Below are 20,842 nucleotides of genomic sequence, written 5' to 3'. Positions count from 1 at the left end.
ATCTACAGGTTTTATATAACATTTGTAAGACACAGTTATGTTACAGTTACTCCAACCAACCTGGAGTGTATCATTTTTAACAAAACAAACAATTCCTTTCTGAGTAACAGGCAAATATAATGCCACTTTGTCTTGTGATCTCACAGTGCCTGTATCAAATAACAGGTTTTCCCAAGTTTCATTTATCCCCAAGGGGACAGCAGACATCAAAAGTCCTCCATATGCTGTGGGTATTGCAGTACAAACCCAGCAATTTGAAACGTTCATAGTCTCTACATAGACTCGTTTCATAGCCAGGTATGTGTTAAAGTTTGGGTGCCAGTCTATAGCCAGTCCTTCATTACGTTTTATTAATTTCACTTCTGTAGTTATATGCAAGAAAAACCATAACAACAAAAAGGTTACTACAAACATAGTTAATAAGTGTATGATCAGTAGGCCAGTGAACCAATGTCTCCGGGGTTGTTTCACATTTTTATTCATTCTGCCTCTGGCCATCCTGTTTCTGCGGTATGTCCAAACTGAATTTCTTAACAGGTTTGCAGTGGGTCAAATGAACCCAAGATGATCTCTCAGCAATTTTTACTGCAGTAGGTGTTGCCAATAGTACCTGGTACGGACCTTCCCACTTTGGACTCGCCCAGTTCTTCCTTTTTATGATTTTCAGCCAAATCCAGGACCCCGGGGTCAGCACGGCTTTTGGTTTTGCTTCTTGTTTATCTGAAAAAGAGTTCAACTGCAAAACAGTCTTATTTGTTAATAACTTCTTCATATAACTAGCTAATGAGCCATCGGCCTCCAGCTCTGCAGGCATGAGGGCCTTCCATTGTGGCACGCAATATGCCCTTCCAAACACTATCTCAAAAGGGGTCAAGCCCTTTACATTTGGAACAGTTCTCATGCTCAGCAGTGCTAAAGGCAGACAGCAAATCCAAGTCTTTTGAGTCTCACTCATTAATTTTCTCAACTTGTTTTTCAAGATTCCATTGTACCTTTCCACCAGCCCTGCTGACTGAGGGTGATAAGCACAATGGTTTTTAAAGAAATCCCAAAAATCTCCCAAGCTGCTGAATTGTCTGGTTTACGAAATGTGTTCCATTGTCACTATAGATTCTTTCCGGTATGCCAAATCTAGGAATGATTTCTTTCACTAGGGCCTTTGCTACTGTTGCTGCATCCGGATTTCTAGTTGGAAAAGCTTCTACCCATTTTGAAAACATATCTATGATTACTAAACAGTATTTTTTCCCTTCACATTTATTCAGTTCTATGAAATCCATACAAATAGTATGGAACGGATAGGGTGGTGTTGGAAAGCTCCCTCGCTTTGGTTTAAATGCTCCCTGTGCATGATGTTTGCTACAAATATGACATGTTGCACAAAATTTTTGTGTATAATTCGTAAATCCATATGTTTGGAATGTTTTGTTAACTAACTGTACCATCCCCCCTGTTGAGACATGGCTCTGCCCATGACTCAACAAAGCTGCATATTTAAATAAATTAGATGGCAATATGGGCTTTTTCTGTTTGGAGATGTACAGTCCCTCTTCAAGGATTGCTTCTCGTTTTATTCACTTTTGCTTTTTTGCTTTTGAAGCTAATGTCTGCATTGTTTTTAACATTTCTAAATTTAGAGTCTCAGAAGGTTGTAGTTTTTCATTTAAGAGCACAGTTTCTGGGTCTGAGGCAGCTTGCTTTGCAGCTGCATCAGCCCGAGCATTTCCTTTTGAAATTTTATTTTGTTGTTTGGTATGGGCTGCACATTTACAGATAGCTATTCTAGTGGGTAACTGAATAGAATCTAACAGGTTTAAAATCAATTGTGCATGATTAATCGGCTTGCCGGTAGATGTTATTATTCCCCTGTTTTTCCATTGTTGTGCAAAGACATGCACTGTAGAGAAAGCATACTGGCTGTCAGTATATATGTTAACACACTTGTCTTTCGCTAGAGTGCAAGCACGTGTCAAAGCTATTAATTCCGCTGCTTGAGCTGACAGGTTATGTTGCAGGGGTTGTGCTTTTATGATTTTATTATCAGTCACTACTGCATAACCCACTAGGTTTTTTCCTGTAGGACCTTGTCTACAGGACCCATTTACAAAAAATGTTACCTCTGCATTGGCTAAAGGTACATCAGTAAGATCTTGTCTGGGTGTGGTTATTTGTTCCATTTTCTGTAGGCAGCTGTGTGGTGTGCCATTTACAGGAATCGGAAGTAATGTCGATGGATTTAATGTCGTGCATTGTTCAATTGTCATGTGGGGTTGACTTAATAGTATGGTCATGCAAGAAAGATGTCTGGCAGGGGATAAAAATGCTATTTTTTCTTGCAGTAAAATTATTGCAACTGCATGAGGTACTCTCAACGTGAGAGGATGAAACAATACTACTGAGGCTGAAGCTTGCACTGCCATAGCTGCTGCGACTACCGCTTGTACACAGGGTGGCAATGATTGTGCCACCGGATCTAACTGTGATGAATAGTAAGCTATGGGGCGTTGCTTGCCGCCATGTTGTTGCGTCAGTACTGACGTCATATATCCCCGCCTACAATTTACAGTTTGGAAAAATTTCTTATGGTAATTCGGAAGCCCTAAAACTAATGATGAAACTATCAGTTGTTTTAGTCTGCAAAAGGCTGCCTCTGCTTCCGGAGTCCAGTGCAGTGTTTTTTGTGCTGCCATTGGTGTTTTAAATATTAAATCAGCCAATGGAGCCGTTTCTAAAGCATAATTCGGTATCCAACTTCGACAAAAATTAGTCGTTTCCAAGAAGGACATCATTTCCTTCTTGGTAGTTGGTCTAGGTGCTTGTAAAATAGCTGTTTTTTGATTTTTATCTAATGTTCTGCCTTCTTTGGATATCACATATTCCAGGTATTTAACCTGTTCTTTCCAAAGTTGCAATTTATGTTTATTCACTTTATGCCCTTGTTCAGCTAAGAATTTTAACAAGGCTATTGTATTTTCCCTACACTGCTGCTGGGTAGGGGCTGCAAGCAGGATGTCATTTACATAAAGTAGTACTTGGCTGCCCCCTGGCGGAGAAAATCCCGCCAGGTTGCTAGCCATCTCTTGTGCGAATATTGTTGGACTTTCACTATATCCCTGTGGTAGTCGGTGTGTATACCTTTTGCCCTGAAATGTAAATGCAAACCAATGCTGGCTGTCAGGGTGGATAGGTATTGAGAAAAATGCATTGCTAATATCTACCACGGTGAAATATTTCTGTTGCGGTTTTAAATCATTTAACAAGGTATGTGGGTCTGGCACCGTAGGTGCTCTTGGTATTACCGCATCATTTACAGCCTGTAAATCTTGTACCATTCGCCATTTCCCGTTTGCTTTTTTTACAGGAAATAGAGGAGTATTACATGGTGAATCTAAAGATTCCACCAGTATCCCTTTTTTAAGTAATGCCATTATGATAGGTTTGATTTTCTGTTCCGCATCCTTGCTCAAAGGATATTGTCTTTTTTTTGGTCTAAAGGCTGATTTTGGTGTAATAACTACTGGCCCTGCTGTTCGAATAAGTCCTACATCTGATTTCCCTGTTGACCAAAGAACATTTGGTATTTTACTCAAAGCTTTTTTTTCTTTTTCTATCAAGAACGCCAGTCAGCTGTCTTCACTCTGCTGTAAGTGTACAGCTGGGCGTGCTTGCGTTAACCAATTTAGTTTTTGCTTTTGTACTCCTAAGTCCGATAATTTTGAGTCAGTTCGTTTCTCCCATTTTGTCACTTTGTCACCTAAGTCTACCCACCTAACATTTTTGTTTTTGGTTAGGCTAACATGCGGTAGTTTATTGGATTTATACAATTTCAAAAACTCCTGAGGCAATGAACAACTGGCTACACTATTGCCCTTAGTGTCCCAGTATAGAGTCCGTAGTATTAGTCTATTTGCGGGATTCCTGAACAATTTTTGTTCGTATTCTTTATTAGGTCCTGGTGTGCTACAATAATATAGGGTACAATGTAATAAATGTTGCTGGTCAACATCGAGGGGAAGCACCTTGCTGGTGGCTACATTTATCAGTTCCTTGGTTACTGCCCCTGGACCGGTTGTAACCAGATCCTGGCTGTACCAATAATAAGCCTCACCCTCCGATTGTACTACAAAAGTATCAGCTTGTCTCTGTGCCTTCATACCGTTCATGGTAGGGACTACTGCTATGCCAAAAAGTTGCATAAGATTTCTGCCTAATAAGTTTATGGGGCATTTGGCAGAAAGTACTATTTTACTTCTTTGGGTCATGCCCGAGACGGGGTCAGTTATTGCTATATTATGGGAAAGTGGTTCCCTGTACAGCTGTCCGTTTGCTGCTTTCACTAATATATAATCAGGTGACTCAGAATGTTTCGGTAACTTTGAAGGATGTATCAAAGTTTGTGATGCTTCTGAATCACACAAAAATTTGACTTCTTTTCCTTCCACCAGAAGTGTCACTTCCGGTTTAGTGTCTGCCAAATAGAGCTCTAAGCTCAATAATGCCAAGTCTAAAACTTCACTTTCCCCAACTTTTACATCCAGTTGCATGTCATTTGTTTTTTCTAAGGTATTTACATTATTCCCCTGCTCATTAGTCTCTCCTGGTGACTGCTGAGCAGCACAACTGTCATATAGTCAATCTTCATCTTCCTTATTCTTTTTTTTCACAGGTGCCTTGCTCCTGCAATCCCTTGCCAAATGTCCCTTCTTACCGCAATTGAAGCACTCACCTTTTTTTTTTTTGCTCTCATAAATTTCTGAGTTTCTGTCAGAGCGTTTGTTACCCTGAGTATTTTGCTTACCCTTTTTGGCTGCTTGTACTACAAAAACTTCCGCACCGTCTTCAGCTGTGAAGACCTGCGTTTTTTTTTTTCTTTTTACTGTTAAAATGTTTTTTGGCATGTCTAGCGTATTCTAACAAGGCTTGAAGCCTACTTGTTCGGTGATCTATCATGTGCTTCGTGATGAAGCTATTGATAGGGGCAATACAACCTTTCAAAAATGCATTCTTCAATTGTTGTTCATATGAGCTATCATTCTTTTGATTTTCAGGAACAGGCATGCCACTATGGTTATTAAAACATTCTAATAATCTACCATAGTATGCATCCACTGTTTCATTATCTCGTTGTACGCATTGATTAATGCAAGTCCAGTCTGCCCTAGGTTTCCATTTTTCAGTAATGCGTTCTGTAAGACCCTTCAATTTGGTATCTAGTTTTGCGTCACTATGTGGGAGTGGCCTGAGTTGCGCGTCACGGGCATTCCAGGTGCCACAAATCATGTGCCAGTCTGGACCTAAAATTTGTCTAACTACTCTTTCTACCTTTTCCCCATTTAAGTGGTAACTCAGTTTCATGCCCTGTAAATCCTGTAGAAATTTTTCAAAGTTAATTTTTGGATGGGGAATTCCTTCTGTAGCTTTTTGGATGTCTTCCGGTGTTCACGGTCTATATACTAAGAGAGTTGAGGCCTGGCCCTCCTGTCCTGCCTGTGGGTTAGGTACTTCTATTAATGGACAGATTTTCTCACTCTTATTTAATAAACTTCCGCTTGGTTGAACATCTATAAGTGTTTGACGTGTTCGGGATCTAGTCCCGATAGGTTCTCTTACAAATGGTTGTCTTAATATTCCTGTTGTCTCTGGGTAACGTGGGGGGGGTCCAGCCCGCCCTCCCGCTTTATATTCTGAGTAAGGCATCGGTGGAGGTGGTAGGGGAGGGACCGATGCTACTATTATGTTATTATCCTCTTTGTCTAAAAATAATGCCTTTGCATTTTTATTTTTCTGTTCCCTTCGGTTTACTTCCTCAATCCACCTATGTGCTTGAGGAACACCCAACTGTTGTTGTTTTTTTGCCTGACCTTCTGCGTCAGATTTTAACTGTTTCAAAAGTTTTACTAATGACATTTTATCTAATTTACCATCAAAGTCATACTTGTTAACCCATTTTGAAAAATATTTCACATTATTTGCTCTCTGTAATTGCATATATTTTGCATTTTCTGTTAGGGGCGGGTCACGTGACCCTTTAGTGCATTCATTTTTCATGTCTTTGAAAGAGAAAAAAAAGAAGAGAGAGAGAGAAAAAAAAAAAAAAACAGTACTGTTACGTAACCCTTTCTCTTGTACCACGTGGTATCTTATTCCCCGTATTCACAGTAGTGTCTAGAATGACTGTTTACTTTGCTTTGTTTTATTTCCTGATCTATGACTCAAGATACAATACTTCGACTACCTCTCTCCCTGCTATCACAAACCTTAGCAATAGCACAGTGTAACCTGGTCCCCGATCTAAAACAAAAACAAAGAGAGGAATTTTGCTTACCCGAGCCTCCTGCTTATGTTTGATATGCTTTTTAGGACCCAGTTTTCCGCTTTTCGGCCACAGATCAGACAAGTGGACAGCCTCTTTGGGCACGACAATTCAGTCGGAGGTCTTTCCTTCTTCTGCGCAGATTTCGGTGCCACCTATATATTCTGACCTGCAGCTTACCAAGGGAATTCCGGTCCGAAGGACCAAAATGTTAAATAAATTTGTTAGAGTCAGACTGTAAAAATCATTGAGTTATTTAAAAACAATGTCAATCAATAACAAACAATAATGCAGGAGAACTCTGGCATCTATAACTCTAATACTCTAATGTACATTAGGAGGCAAAAAACCATACACAAAGTTTGTATAGAATTTTGACTAGTTTTATTTACAAAAGGGCACCATTTTTATACATGTCATTATCAGTTTTGCCCACCTCACTGGCGTGGTCAGTGACAGGGTCTTTACATCATAGTAAAAGTGCTGAGATTGTGTTTTTCAAAAAAGTCTTTTTCCCATGAGAATGTTACAGCCTTGCAAGCACCTGGTCAGTCACGATGACCTCCTGAGGATGTAGCCAATTCAAGGCTCTTAGATTAGTTCGAATACAATAGATGTATGTCTTCTTTAATGCCTCTCTTTGTCTTTCTGGTTCCCCAGCTGCGCACTATCAGAGATAGTGCGCACAAGGCTATTCTCCTGGTGGAAGCAGGAAAGAGGATACACATGCGAACAAATTTATTATTTTCTAACTTTGCAAAATAATCTTTACTTGAAAGACATGAGCCAGGCTGTGCTTGCACGCTGCCAAGGTCAAATTTCTGATTACACTGCAGCTTGTGCTTCAAGCAATAATATGCAGGTTTATTTCTACTATTATTCTAGTAAGACAGAATTAAATGCATTATATACTACTTTTCAAACTTTGTTCTCTATTATGGATTTAAGTACATTTATTCCTAACTAAAGCACACATTTCTCTATATATTTGACCACACAACTTATATGTGTTTGAATGTTTGAATACACATTTTCCCAAGCAGCATACATTGTAAATATATTTTCTAAGCAGCATACATTGTAAATATATTTTCTAAGCAGCATGTATAGATTTTTCTAACAGTTTCCTTAAGACACTGATTTCCTGCAAACTACCAAAACCTGCTGTACTAGACACACTACACACTAGAGTATCCCTGCATGTACTGTTAATCTTAACTAAATAAAAACAATTTAACAGAAATAGTTCTATCTGGGGTGATGTGTGGGCAATGTCATTTCTAAGGAGAGGTGTTAGTAGTAGTAGCATTAATATCATCATTAAGCATTCTCTGAAAGTTGAACAGTTTTATGGGATTTTGTAGAAATGCATTAACTGTAGCAAAGTATGAGAATTAATTTGACAAGTGAGGCCAACAATTCAGAGTAGGTGAAGGAGAGGATTGGAAGCCCATGATGGAAGAAAGGGCAGAGCTTTAGCTAGATAAGTTGCCACCCTGGTCATTCCCTTACCTGGTACCACCTAGAAGAAAATAGGAAGCAAAAGCTGAAAAAAAGTCCCAAAAAAAGTCCACAAAACAAACATCTGTTATGCATCTATATCATAATTCTTTCACAAACTCTGGCAAAAGTATTTCACTAGCACCTTGCTATAGTTTATAACACACACACACACATACACACTCTCACATAAACCCAGCAAAAAAAAAAAAAAAGAAAAAGAAAAATATTTAAGCAGTCATAATCTTTCACAGCTGTTTAAATGACTACCAATACAGATTTCTAGCAAAAGAGATCACACTAATAACTTGTTGTGACCAGCAGGTGTACTCTATGTGAGTGTCAGTTGTGCTCCCTAACACCTGGGGCAGTATACCCCTTCCTTCCACCTCAGCTACAGCTCTAGAAATAGATAATATGAAAAGAGAATGTTTAGAAAATGTTCATGCCCTTCTTGGCTCCTAGTCTAACTCTTCCCATTGAGCCTGTTCCATCATTTGTGCCATACATTCCAGCATTTGAGGACACTGGACATGGGAGGCAAGATCTGTGATCATTCAGAAGAGTTATATCAGGTTTCATGTTTCAAATGAGCTTACTTCAGATTACAATGGTTTGCTTGGAATTATGTGCAGCACCAAACAAATATGGCGATGTGTGCAAAGTACTTAACTTACCAAGAAGGGTTGATAGTTTATATCTCTTTTAATATGTTTTCATAAAATATAAAGTAAATAGATACCGTTTTGTTTTAATACACAATAAAGTATATATTCGTAGTATGTCTTAGTCCGACAGGTAGAATGGAATTGCCTGTGGAGATATCTTTTAGGTAGTATCATCAGCTTAGGCTCCCACCAACAATTTCTAAAAGAGGCCGCAGAACTACTAAGGCTGGCCTTGTTTCCACGTATCAGAAGTAGCTTGATTAACCTCCCAAAATGACTTTTATTCACTGTCCCAGCTTCAGCTGTTATAGTTTTGTACTGCCATATGGGGCTCCAAGTCCATGCCCCCCACCCCACACACACATACGCACACACAAACACACACACACACACACACACACACACACACACACACACACACACACACACACACACACACATACACACACACACTTTTTGTTATAAATGAGTAGGTAACACTTTTCTGAATGTGTAAATCAAAACATGATAAGATTTTCTTAATAGATCCCTTATATAAAAGTTACACACAATATGAAAAGCACATCTGCTAAAATAGTGGATGACAACAGTAATAATGTATTTGTCTCCCTGCAACATCACACATTTACTTATAGCAATTCAATGGTTACACAATCAAAGAGAAAAGGAAAAGATCCTGCAAAGGTGAAAAAAATGACTTGATGTTGTAGTGCATCCATCTAATGCAAAACATGACAGTTCTTATGCATTCCAGCATCCATCTAATGTAAAAATTGTACCAGTTCTTGTGCATTCCAGGATCCATCTAATGTAAAAACGTGCCAGTTCTTGTGCATTTCAGGATCCAATTAATGTAAAAAATGGGCCAGTTCTTGTACATTCCAGGATCTATATAATGTAAGAAATGTGCCACTTCTTGTACATTCCAGGATCCATCTAACGTAAAAATGCGCCAGTTCTTGTGCATTCCAGTATCCATCTAATATAGAAAAGTGCCAGTTCTTGTGCATTCCAGGATCCAACTTATGTAAAAAACTTGCCATTTCTTGTACATCCAGGATTCATCTAATTTAAAAATGTGCCAGTTGTTGTGCATTCCAGAATCCATCTAATGTAAAAAAAATGTGCCAGTTCTTGTGAATTCCAGGATCCATTTTATGTAAAAAAACTTGCCAGTACAGGATTCATCTAATGTAAAAATGTGCCAGTTGTTGAGAATTCCAGGATCCATCTTATATAAAAAACGTGCCAGTTGTTGTGAATTCCAGGATCCATCTTATGTAAAAAACGTGCCAGTTGTGAATTCCAGGATCCATCTTATGTAAAAAACATGCCAGTTCTTGTACATTCCAGGATCCATCTAACATAAAACATGTGCCAGTTCTTGTGAATTCCAGCAGATGTGATCAGGAAGTTAACCTTTCTCTAGTTACTATTTTTTATCTGATGGCTGTACCATTTTTAAATCTCAAAAGCAAATTATTGTGGTTACAAATCAAAGAGAAATATTAATGAGTTCATGCAGACTAGTTCAGAGTTTAATTTCTTCATGTATCATAAAATAGAGATGTAAAAAAAATTATTTATTTTATTTTTTTTTGTAAGGTAGAATGTCTGTTAATTTGTCTGAAGCAATAAAGTAACCCAATTGCCGTTCCACATGCTTTAAAACATGCTCATACTCCTGCTTGTTGCTCAGACAAAAAGTTATTTTTAAGCACTCACAGTTCTGTCAACTGATGGAAAACAGGGTTAACAGTTTCCAGAAAGTCAGTTTGTGTGGCTGTAACTGCTGCATAACATAATTCCAAATGACTAAGGCATTATCAACTATTCATCTTCAGGCAATTATTCCCCAGGGACATAACCAATATGTCTATTAATCAGTTTATTTTTACTTGTAATAAATTTGCTTCCTTCATTCATCCCTGTAAAATGTAGATGAAAAATGGCATCACACATCCAGGAAAAACAAATGTAGTACATAAAAATAAGTAACTCAAGGCAATTAGAAAGGTGAAACAATGTGCACAGAATTAAGAGGATAAGAGTACTGTGCCCTTAACATTTTAGTACTTAATGTTCTAAAAACACTGAGAACCCAAGAAGACCAAAAAGACTCAGAATAGAGTTTTTTTTAAGAAACGGTCATTTTTCTGGAAATATATACACCAAAAAATTATGAACTCCTCTATGAAATGCAATATATGAACAAGTCATTGTTAAGGAGAAAGCATATGTGCAGTCCTTCAGGAATCCATACAGTACCAGGCTTTTAAAGGTCAGTGATCTGTCTGAAGGTGAGCTAGTACTGTCATTTAACAGTTAACACTGGAGCATACATTATTAATTCATAATAACTGTCCTACCTAGACTATTCAACAACTAACAAAAATGTGGTGGTTTATAACTGCTTGATGTCACAAAATGCACAACTAAAGGAAGCAATACTTTTGCTTGTCGGTCTGCTCAAGTTTGTGTGTGTGTGTGCATGAGTATGTGTGTGTGTGTGTGTGTGTGTGTGTGTGTGTGTGTGTGTGTGTGTGTGTGTGTGTGCGTGTGTTCGTGTGGTTTTACAGCAACCTTGTAATACGACTTATCCAAATGAGCTCTTTTCAGCCATGACTTCTATTGCAGACTAAAATAGAAGTTATTGAAAACCAAATGTGTAAGTGTAACACAACACATATTTACAGTGAAACTGAACATACAGTGTAATGACTCTAGTCTTTGCAAACAAACAAATTCTGTACTCTGAGCTTACAAAATGAGAACTAAATATTACTGCATGCAATCAGCTATGCATATTGTTCAGCAACATGTAAAGTATCCAGGAAGCATGGGTAATTTAAAATAATTCTGTAACTGCTTTATGCCTTGCCCATTTTGGGTTACTCAATCTGTAGAGCAGCCAACTAAGTGATGAACTTGACACTGATTAGAACCAGCAGTCATTCTGCCAAAGACACGTGCATCTGGGTGTCACTAGCAGAGACATGGAAACAGACACATTGGGCTGTCTTACATGTGAGAGATGCATATGAGAAGCTAGGATGAAGTCAGGACTGTTCCTGTGGAACATCACATTGACTGGAGAAACATGCTGTTCTCCTGCTAAGTCAAGTCCTGAATCTGAATGCTATTTATGCTATGCCACCATGGTTTAATAACCGATGTAATTTATTCAGGAACTGTTCTGAAACAGGACAAAAACATACACGAGAATGTATGCACATTGTAACAGTATTACGTGCTTATGTAACGATAAGGGAAAAGAAGAGGACATGCGGCATCCATAAGCCATCTCATATTCTCACAGCTCTACAGAAATGTTAAAAATTGATGCACTGGGAAATCCAATATACTAAATCATTTTGATAAGGTCAAATGAACTGGGCTATTGAAAATTTTGTGAATAATCTCTGGCATTTCCATTGAAACCCATTTCTGGGTGATCCCTTAGTTTGAAAGTGGACAGGAATCATCAAAGGCCTTTGGTTGTGTGACAAATGTGATCATGAAATCTGTTTACTCATAGGCTCCAAAAAAAGGTATAGCAATGAGCATATTATTGTATCCTCCGACAGGGTAATGGTTTCTGTTTTAAAATGAACATGTTCACGATTGATAAAAACATTTTATTTACATTCCAGTAATTGTATACAGCCTGACTTAGTTTCTGCTACTGTCTTTTAACTTCCTGTTCTCTCTTGTTAGAGTATATAACTGGATGTATTCTTGCTTTTGTGAAATAATGCAGGTGGGACATTTATTCAAAAGGTCGGGGACCAACCATTCATGAGCAGCTTCTGTCATGCTTCTCTTTTTCACAACTTTTAAGCAATTTTTTTTTTAAATTTAGAGATAGAAAAACACCTAAACTCCTCTAGCGAAACACTGCTCCAAAAACAAAACTGGGCAGTCAAGTTCAAATCATTAAAAATGTGACAACCCAGTACTTCTGGAATTAAAATAAACTACTCGCCAATAAAAACTTTTATTGTTTAGCTGTTTTATGTTTAGGTGTTTTTTTATTGCTGAGTTTTACCTTCTTTAAGCACCCATTGTGAGGCTATTAACTTTTTTAAATTGAATATGTCATTGGATATAAAAAGTGTATACACCCCTGTTAAAATACCAGGTTTTTGTGATATAAAAAATTAGACCACAATAAATCATTTCAAAACTTTTCCCACCTTTAATGTGACCTATAACCTGTACAATTCAATTCAATTGAAAAACAAACAAATCTGTTAGGGGAAAAAATATAAAAAAAACGTACAATGCGCTGGTTGCATAAGTGTGCACACTTTTAAACTAATACTTTGTTGTGTGTGCACACCCTTAAACTAATACTTTGTTGAAGTGCCTTTTTATTTTATTACAACATTCAGTCTTCTTGGGTACACTCCTGACATCAGTTATTAACCTCAAATAAACTTCAGCTGTCCTAGTAGGATTTTCATGACATTTACTCAGTTGCCTGCTATAGCAAAACCATGGTTCACAGGGAGCTTACAAAGCATCAAAGGGATCTCATTGTTGAAAGGTATCAGTCAGGAGAAGGATACAAAAAATGTCCACAGCATTGGATATACCATGGAACACAGTGAAGACAGTCATCAAAAAGTGGAGAAAATATAGGACAACAGTAATGCTGCTAAGAACTGGACGTCCCTCCAAAACTGATGAAAAGACAAGATGAAAACTGGTCAGGGAGGCTGCCAAGAGACATACAGCAACACTAAAGGAGCTGCAGGAATTTCTGGAAAGTACACGTTATGTACTACATATGACAACACTCTCCTAATTTCTCCATATGTCTGAACTATGGGGTAGGGTTGCGAGATGGAAGCCTTTTCTTACAGAGAAAAACATCCAGACTTCAACAGAGTTTAAGGGTGTGCACACTTATGCAACCAGCTTATTGTACATTTTTTATATTTTATATTTTTCCCCTAACAGATTTGTTTGTTTTTCAATTGAATTGGACAGGTTATAGGTCACATTAAAGATGGAAACATTTTGAAATGATTTATTGTTGATTCATTTTTTTATATCACAAAAATCTGGCATTTTAATAGGGCTGCGTACACTTTTTATATTCACTGTATATATATATATATATATATATATTATATATATATGTATATATATATATATATATATATATATATATATATATATATATATATATATATATATTGCAACTTGACTGGAAAATGTGTCAGTTGCTGTAAGTGTACTGCAGTATGGAGCATGGAAATATTCTGATAGTAGTTAACTACATAACAATGTTTTTAATTGACATTTGGGGAATTATATATATATATATATATATATATATATAAACTTATTATCTGAAAGCAGTAAACCAGAGGAACATTTAAAGTAAGCTCTTAGAAGCATGGACTCAGGGTTAATGTGGGTATGGTACCTTGTGGAAGTACTTGCTTATGGAGCTTGAAGCAAGGGCTGGGAGGGGTGAGCAACCTGGTACTTTTGATTTAAGACAACCTGGAGGGGATGTGTGGACTGCGAATTTTAGATACAAAAAAAAACTTAGGTACTGTGTACTTCCTTTGAATCTGCAAGGCCAAGTGGGCTATGATTTTGCTTTTGTTTTAAATTGTGAAAATACACCTGTATTCTTTATGCATATCCTGTGTCAAGTGTCTCTTGGATTAGCAATATATGCTCATTTCAACAAAAGTGTTCTAACTAACAAAGGCCATGAAATATGAGATATGTAGTTTAAGGACCATGTCCATTAACCTCTGGAAGGTTATTGGTGCTCCATAAAACTCAAACAGCATAACTGTATAGTGAAAGAGGCCATCAGAAGTAGAGAAAGCCATTTTCTTCTTCATTTCAGGAGCTAATATGCTATTCCAGTATTTCTTTGTTTGGTCTAAAGTGGATAGAAATCTTTATTTAATCTTTCAACTAGTTTTCCAGTCAAAGTAAAATTCAGAAATACTATTTACTTCTTGGAAATCATTACTGAACCTTAGTGTAACGTGAGGCTTGAGGACCAGAATAATGAGGTTATTCATTTCCTTTCAGCCCGGGATTCTTCTGTAACCTTCCTGACTGCTTGACCTTGGGACACTGGTCGCCTATATGCCTTTGGATTTTCTTTTTCAGTGTTGTGCTGGTTTGATCTGGTCCTACCAGTTTACTTTGAGAACAGATCCATAGTTCTATATCTGAATTCCCTATCTACTTGCTTTGACATACCGAAGACAAACTGTGGGAGCCTTGACTTTTAAGAATATACTACAGACACCACAGTCCCTTTTTAAGACTTTAGAACATGTATGTGCTATATGTGCTCTGTTTTCCTTTTTCCACTTTGCTTCACTCTATAGTTTACTTCACTTATATTCTCTATGACTTCAAAAGGTCCTTCTTTGCCACCTTGTTATGAAAGTTTTCTTGTCAGTGTCACTAAGACCACTCTGCCCCTGCTTTGAGCATTTTAACATGAACATTTGTATTTTATGACATATATTATGCTTTCTGTGCTCTTTCCATGCATTCCTTTACTAAGGACATTGTTGTGTTTATCCTTTTCTGCAGGTCAGTAAAGTATTTCATCATACGTTAAAAGAAGGTGTTTTCTTCTTCCCCATGTTTTTTTTTCACAAGCCTCAAGAGTGTCTGCCATATAGCAGTTTCAATGGAGTGAACTCAGCTGGGGCTTTGGACACTTTTTGTCACAGCAGAGAGAAGTAAGGGAAGCAGATGGTCCCAGTCTTTCACATCTTCTTCTACAGCTTTCTTGAACATTTATTTTAAAATTTTGTAAAAGCACTTAACTAACCTGTATGTCTAAATGTGGTATGCAGAATTCCTTAGCTGTTTTACCTTATGAATTGTCAAAGGTCATGCATTGTTTCAAACATGGACAGAGTGCTCTGTTAGGAATTTCCTAGAATATTTTTATCATAGAAAAATGTATTATTAGTCCCTTTGACGTAGCTCTGGTATTCACTCTTAGTTAGTTAGTTAGTTAGTTAGTTAGTTAGTTAGTTAGTTAGTTAGTTAGTTAGTTAGTTGGTTAGTTAGTTGGTTAGTCAGTTTGTTAATCTGTGACAGGCCCAGGCATTTGGCAGTCTGAGTATTGGCTCTAGATTATGGTCACCATTAATGTGGCACCCCAGTCCCATGCATAAAATGCGAAAAAGTGGGCCGATGTTAACTTATTTATTTATTTTGTGTGTGTGTGTGTGTGTGTGTGTGTGTGTGTGTGTGTGTGTATCCACGTTTGTTAACCAGGTAAGTATGTTGGTCTAAGGACCCTTTTCAGGCACAACCCGGGTCAGTTGACAATAGGAAATAGTATTTTACAATAAAATTAGCAAAGAACTGATAATGACAATAGAAGATGTAAATACTTTGTTGACTACAACCTTCATCAATTGTGCTGGATTTATAGTCTGATTACACAGTGAAAACAGTAACAAGTAACAAGAGAAAAGTTCTTGTCGGGGAGATGCAGTGGAGTTACTGGTGGAGTATAACAGATTAGATTACAAGTTTAGGTGATGTTAGAAAGGTAGATAGAAGTTATTGTGGATGGGGAATGATGAGGGAAAAATGAGAGATGCAGGAAGGAGGAAATAAGGTACAAGAAAAGTAGGCATCACTCCCAGAAATATAAGGGAAAGGGAGTTAAGGGGTAGGGTGATGAGCTGTAGGAGGCCAATATAAGGGAAAGAGAGTTAAGGGGTAGGGTGATGAGCTGGAGGAGGCTAATATAAGGGAAAGGGAGTTAAGGGGTAGGGTGATGAGCTGTAGGAGGCCAATATAAGGGAAACGGAGTTAAGGGGAAGGGTGATGAGCTGTAGAAGGCCAATATAAGGGAAAGGGAGTTAAGGGGTAGGGTGATGAGCTGTAGGAGGCTAATATAAGGGAAAGGGAGTTAAGGGGTAGGGTGATGAGCTGTAGGAGGCTAATATAAGGGAAAGGGAGTTAAGGGGTAGGGTGATGAGCTGGAGGAGGCTAATATAAGGGAAAGGGAGTTAAGGGGAAGGGTGATGAGCTGTAGAAGGCCAATATAAGGGAAAGGGAGTTAAGGGGTAGGGTGATGAGCTGTAGGAGGCTAATATAAGGGAAAGGGAGTTAAGGGGTAGGGTGATGAGCTGTAGGAGGCTAATATAAGGGAAAGGGAGTTCAGGGGTAGGGTGATGAGCTGGAGGAGGCTAATATAAGGGAAAGGGAGTTAAGGGGTAGGGTGATAAGCTGCAGGAGGCTAATATAAGGAAAGGGAGTTAAGGGGTAGGGTGATAAGCTGAAGGAGGCTAATATAAGGGAAAGGGAGTTAAGGGGTAGGGTGATGAGCTGGAGGAGGCTAAAAAGTATCTGTGGCAGTGATTACATTTGAAGTTGAGAGTAATAATAATATATAAAAATCTGTGATTTTTGTAAAAGACAGGTTTAGCACATGTTGGTTATCCATGAATGTCAAAACAGTGACATTGGAAGGATTCCACTGTGTGTTTAAGGGCTATTCTAAAATCATTAGTACAGATCATGGATTTAATGTTCTCTGAGATTTGGTTCCAGTTTTCTAGTGCTATTCTGATGAGTGAAGTCTCTGCAATAACAAGTGTGTAGAGTGCTCTAATAAGGAGGACTGTGTCAGAGTTTTTGAATGAGGACTATATACTGGCGACCCATGCTGGACTTCACAAGTAGGCTATGATGTCCATTGCTATTCTCTTGAATGAGATTTTTATTACAGGTAGGAGTAAAAATGAGTTCTTAAATCCTGGATTAGGTGCGTTTTTGCCATTTTAGGCAGATGGCACAAATGCTTTCACCTTCCTTTATAAAACCAGGTCAGTAGAATCTATCTAATATTCCAGCCTTGGTCTTTTCTATCACAGATGTCTGCTCAGCACGTTGCTATGTGTCAGCTTTATCGCACAAGTTCTACAATATTTTGGCAGCTACATTTGGCTCACTGTTTGTTTCCTTTTTTTGTTTACTTCATATTGCAAATCATTTCTTAATTCAAAGCAATGAAATGAAGAAAGCTTTTCTGATTGCTTATTTCTCCTTCTGCTCATGTTATATTCTCTGTTGTCCTGTTTGGTGTGTTTCCCTCCCAATGGGCTTTCTTAAACTTAATATGAGTTATCTCTAGATATACCAAATCGATAATTATTTCTTCATCATCCCAATGGATGTAGCAACTTCTCCTGCAAAGGCAAGTACTAATGCATCCACTAAAAAAGGTAACTCATGAAAGTAAATCCCTGCTGCTTGGCCTACTGCCCTTTTCTCTCTGTAAAGTTCAGTATGAGTTCTGCTTGTTCTAGCCCCAGAGTCTCACTTCAGTATCTGTTTGGATCTTTGCTCAGGTACAGCAGACACAGCTGATGATTCTGTACAGCTTCTTTTGCTCCAACTCCTGTTCTCGCTTTTTTAACACTAGACTCTCCTGTATCAGTTCTAGTACTGTTTCTTTTTTTTTTCAGTTTTGACTGCTTGAGTCTCAAGGTCAACTGTGGCAATAAAAATCTTTTTAGTATAACGTGATCCCTGTAATGATCCCTGGTGATGTTATGGTGTCGGGTGGTATTTTCACAAAAATGCGAGAGGAATTAATTCTACCATATGGGGCTTTGAGGCAAATCTGTGCAGTTTTTTCAGTGTGTTTCTGTTGATAAAAAGTCAAGTTCTGCTAGTAAAATTACTTTTTCATTACTTTTTTTCATTTTTCTTCATTTGTAAAGTTCTGCTTGGAAGGATAATTTACTAATTTCTTTTTTCTTATTTATCCATTTGTCTGTCTGCATGCCTGGTTATTTATCTTGTCTATTTTTTAGTTTGCCTATATCTCTCTATCTGTCTATCCATCTATCTATCTCTGTTGATTGATAGATTATTTAAAATAACCAGTGCTGATCACAAAACATTAAATTTCATGCCGTTCAAGAAAGCCATAGAACATAGAGTAGTTATGCAAATGCCCATCATATTCCATGTTCTTACTGAAGTAAATATTCACATGCTAAAAACAGTTGCCAATGCATCATATCACACATTTTCCATTTTAACAACATTGTACTGCATTATACTGCTTTATATATATATATATATATATATATATATATATATATATATATATATATATGTGTGTGTGTGTGTGTGTGTGTGTGTGTGTGTGTGTGTGTGTGTGTGTGTGTGTGTGTGTGTGTGTTAAATATTTGTTTTTGTCTCCATCACAGTGAAATATTAGAATCAGTGGTTCCAGCAATGCAAAGCAGACAACACATTTGAAAAAGGATTGAAATCAACATTGCCTGCTTTTGTTTGAGGATGTAAAATATTTTATTTGCATTTTTAACTTAGCATGTATATGACAGAGTTTGAGGGTTCATACATACATATGGGATGTAGGAAGGTACATATTTTCCCATGTATAATTCTAACACCAGGAAAAATGTACAAAGATAATTAAGTCACTCAAACTTGATTCCAGAGTCTAGCAAAGTATAGAAAACTGTGTATGCTGCAAATAATTTAAAATGAGGAGATAATAGATCAGTCACCCCAGTATAATGGACACATAGTGTGACACCTACACTGACGTCCCACTCACCAGACTGAACAAGGAGAAGGTCACTGTAAGCTGCCTGTCGAGTGCCAGGATCCACCACGTAATGCAAGCACTCAGGTCACTCCAAAGCAAGTACAAGTATGACTCCGTCATTGTCCATGCTGGTGTGAATGACCTGAGACGTACCTCCCTGGACTACATGAAAAGAGACATAGAGGAGCTCTCTGACCATGTAGCCCAGGCTGGTATGACCCTGACCTTGAGTAGCATCTTGCCCTCACCAAGAATGATGTCACAGTATAAAGACAAAATGATCAGTTTCAACAATTGGCTAAAGTATTGGTGTCATTCAAAGGGGATCCAGTGTCTGTCTGCCTGGGATGACATGCTCGACAAGCCACGTTGCTTTGCTAGGGACGGCTTGCACCTGTCACCCTTAGGCTTTCGTATACTGGCCAAGGCTCTTGCCACTCCTATAGTGCCTTTTTTAGGCAAGGCTCAAAGGACAAACCCACCTCCATAGACAACCCAAGGATAAAAAAACTAAAGGTAATGCTACTCAGTGCCAGAAGTCTAAACCTCAAGATGGACGCACTCCAGGCTCTCCTCAGTATGGAGAAAATCGATGTCTGTTCAGTAACAGAAACCTGGTTCAAGGCTCCTGAGGGCACACCAGCACTACCAGGTTATAACTCATACCATGCGTTTCAGCCCCAAAACTCGGACCGAAGCACAAAAGGAGGGGGAGTATCTATATTCATCAAATATACCTACACCTCCAGGTTAGTGGCACTGCACGAAGCATCAGAAACCATCCATGTGCAACTAACAGCGGGCAAAACTGCCTTTCAGTTTGTAGCCTGCTACAGATCACCCTCCCTATTACAGGAACCCCACTTGGCATTCCTGAGAACACTGGAGAATATGAAGGTCTCTCCAAACACTATATTATTGGGTGACTTCAACTACCCAAGCATTGACTGGGAAAACTACTCAAGCCCAAACACCCTCGCCCAACAGTTCCTTGAATTTATAAACTCTAACGCAATGGAACAACTGGTCACCACTCCCACAAGAGGTAACAACATATTGGACCTGGTCATCACCAACATGGGGACTCTATGTTCCACACCAGAGGTAAACCCCTCATTGGTAAGATCAGACCATAAACAAATTTCCCTGGACATCCATATCCCATCCCCATCCCCATCCAAGGAAATCACTGTAAAGAATTTCTCAAAAGCCAACTTTGCACTTCTCAAGACTGAGGTGGAATCCTTTAAAGCCCCTGGGCCAGAGGATAATACAGCCCAATCCACAGAATCCTTTACAAATGCATTCTATGAGCACCTGCAGGAATGCATGGATCGTGCTATCCCAAATAAAACCAAGACTCACTCCTCCAAAAACAGGAGACCGGTCTGGTGGACCCCGGCCGTAAATAAGCTATACAACAGAAGGAGGAAGCTACTACATGACAGAGCAAAATCCCAAAAAGGGAAGGCATCTCTGATCAGTATTAGCAACAAACTTCGATCCCTCATAAAATCATCAAAGGCCAGCTTTGAAAGAAAAATTGCCCTAGACACTAAAGATAATCACAAGGCCTTCTTTAGTTATGTCAGGAACATGGGCGGAAACTCCCAGATATGCTCTGAATTGTTGCATAACGGTACAAAATATACCGAACCTACAGACATAGCCAACATCCTGGCAGACAGATTCAGCGCAAACTCCCCCCCCTCCCCCCCCAAAGAAGCAAATGCCTATCCCAACTGAATGTAACCT

The sequence above is a fragment of the Protopterus annectens genome, chromosome 4.part1 (genome assembly GCF_019279795.1).
Source record: "Protopterus annectens isolate FY-2018-M chromosome 4.part1, PAN1.0, whole genome shotgun sequence".
Taxonomy (NCBI): Eukaryota; Metazoa; Chordata; order Ceratodontiformes; family Protopteridae; genus Protopterus; species Protopterus annectens.
The sequence above is the reverse complement of the archived record's forward strand: the minus strand, read 5'-3'. Positions refer to the sequence as shown.